The 2,500-nt window shown below is 44.0% G+C and overlaps 1 protein-coding gene across 3 annotated transcripts in view; it reads left to right on the forward strand.

Moving 5' to 3' along the window:
• LOC112240960 (voltage-dependent L-type calcium channel subunit alpha-1C) overlaps positions 1–2,500 on the forward strand; it is a 157,114-nt gene that overhangs the window by 13,408 nt on the left and 141,206 nt on the right. The window contains exon 1 of one of the 3 annotated variants that reach the window (XM_042317429.1): positions 2,483–2,500. This exon is cut by the window's right edge and continues 188 nt beyond it. The exons of the other annotated variants lie outside the window; for them this stretch is intronic. The gene's annotated coding sequence lies outside the window, so the exon portion shown is untranslated. Of the gene's footprint in view, positions 1–2,482 lie in introns of those variants that run through there. 3 annotated transcript variants of the gene reach the window in all.

The following is a 2,500-nucleotide window of genomic DNA, read 5'->3' on the forward strand; positions in this document are numbered from 1 at the left end:
CCTTTCTGTGTTGTATGGGCCAATGAGTGGTGTGTTGAGAAGCAAACCATCATTGGCCATTGCAGCACACATGGTGATATTTCCCCCCTTTGGCCTGGAACCTCCACAGTGGCCCTTTGACCTATAACATTCCTTCCTCTGCGCCGTGTTTTGGCAAGGTTAAATCCAGCTTCATCGATAAATACAAATGAATGTGGTCTTTCCAGTGCTTCCACCTCCATTACTCTCTGAAAAACAGTAAGTGCACAGTTTTACTGTAGAAATGCTAGTGTTTTTTTTTACTGTAAATATTTTGTATAGCTGTGTACGTAACCTCAGATGTCTTACCTGGACATATTGGTATCTTTGCTCTTTTACCCGTTCAGTTTCTCTCGAACGGTACAGTGTATAACTGTTTCATTGTAACTTGGTGTTTCTTTAGGACTCGAGCAATAGTTGTTGTGCTGACAGAATTAACATTTTCAAATATATCATTATCAGCCAGCACTCTATCTTGAATCTCCCGCAGTTTTATTGCATTGTTGACAACAACCATGTCAACAATAGCATTTTCCTGCGCATCTGAAAATATTTTTCCTCTTCCCCCTGTTGGGGGCAGCCTTTGGATCCTGTTGTAAAAATATATTTTACAGTCAAACTTACTGTAATATATATCTGTGTAAATATTCTATAATTGCAATACAAAATAGATTCCTGTAATGTTTTCATTTACTGTAAGGATGTAACTCTCACCTGTTTGCATGATGGAAAATTCGCATTACAGATGCCACTGTGGATCTTTGCAGATTGGGTTGCACCCTCAACCCTGCCTCTCTCAATGAGAGACCATGGTTCACGACATGGTCTATAAGTGTAGCCCTTATTTCATCTGAAATAACAGCTCTTTGTCTTCTTTGTCTTCCTCCACGCATCCGCCCTCTCCCTGCCACCCTTCTCCCTCCACGAACCCATCTTCCTTGTTCCATTTCCAAAATGAGTCTTTCTGAGCTCTACCTATATATACTGTAATATGTGTGTGTGTTCACTAACAAGTCTAAAACAAGACACCTGCTTAGCCTTTCAGCTGAAATTGCAATCAGCAGTGTTTGAAAGGCACAAGGCTGAAATCTATTCCCTTTTGAATGTGTGGTTCACAGTTTTGACAGCAGTGTGTTAGCATTTGAACAAAGTGCTGTAAATCCACAGTGTTGTGCAGGTTGTGGTTAAAGTCATGGGATAAGTGTGTAGAGTTTTGAAAACTGTGTTCAAGCAATGAAAAACGAACTAGAGTTTGGTCCACATGAACTGCTGCTGTGCAGACTGTAGTTAGAGTTTTGCACATGTGACTCCAGTTGTGTCCACTGTCGTTTAGCAATCGAAAAAAACTGTAAACACACACATACACACACACACACACACACACACACACACACACTGCACTACTTAACTCTACAACGACCAGAGAGGGCTTTGTTCAAGGGTGTTTGTGATCAAGAGGTATTTGTTCACAGCTGAGATACTGTTCAGTAGTATTCTAGAGTTCTGATGATCTCTCGTTGTCTCCAACGTTCTGGTTCTATTTCCTGTCTCGGTACTTGTTGGAATTCCAGAGTGGGAGCTTGACATTGTAAATGAATGAATTAGCTCCATTGTTTGGGGTTTTGTATCTGAAGTATCTTTACCCTTCACACGTACCTTATACACACATATGAGTGCTGGCACGTACACACACAAATGCACACACTTCTCCAATCTTGCCGTTTTCTGCTATTGTGTAATTGTGCAATTTCTTAGCTTTATTTATTTCCTTCATCCTTGTTTAACCACCCTATTCTTGTTTCCAATCCCTGTCCTCTCTCTCTAAACCCCTCCTCCTTCTTGTCTTCCAATCCCTGTCCTCTCTCTCTAAACCCCTCCTCCTCTCTCTCTAAACCCCTCCTCCTTCTTGTCTTCCAATCCCTGTCCTCTCTCTCTAAACCCCTCCTCCTCTCTTCCAACCCCTGTCCTCCTCCTCCTCCTTCTTGTCTTCCAATCCCTGTCCTCTCTCTCTAAACCCTCCCCTCCTCCTTCTTGTCTTCCAATCCCTGTCCTCTCTCTCTAACCCTCCTCCTCCTTCTTGTCTTCCAATCCCTGTCCTCTCCCCCCCTCCTCCTTCTTGTCTTCCAATCCCTGTCCTCTCTCTCTAAACCCCTCCTCCTTCTTGTCTTCCAATCCCTGTCCTCTCTCTCTAAACCCCTCCTCCTCCTTCTTGTCTTCCAATCCCTGTCCTCTCTCTCTAAACCCCTCCTCCTCCTCCTCCTTCTTGTCTTCCAATCCCCCTCCTAAACCCCTCCTCCTCCTTCTTGTCTTCCAATCCCTGTCCTCTCTCTCTATAACCCCTCCTCCTCCTCCTCCTTCTTGTCTTCCAATCCCTGTCCTCTCTCTCTCTAAACCCCTCCTCCTTCTTGTCTTCCAATCCCTGTCCTCTCTCTCTAAACCCCTCCTCCTCCTTCTTGTCTTCCAATCCCTGTCCTCTCTCTCC

This window comes from Oncorhynchus tshawytscha, unplaced genomic scaffold (genome assembly GCF_018296145.1).
Source record: "Oncorhynchus tshawytscha isolate Ot180627B unplaced genomic scaffold, Otsh_v2.0 Un_contig_564_pilon_pilon, whole genome shotgun sequence".
Classification (NCBI taxonomy): Eukaryota; Metazoa; Chordata; class Actinopteri; order Salmoniformes; family Salmonidae; genus Oncorhynchus; species Oncorhynchus tshawytscha.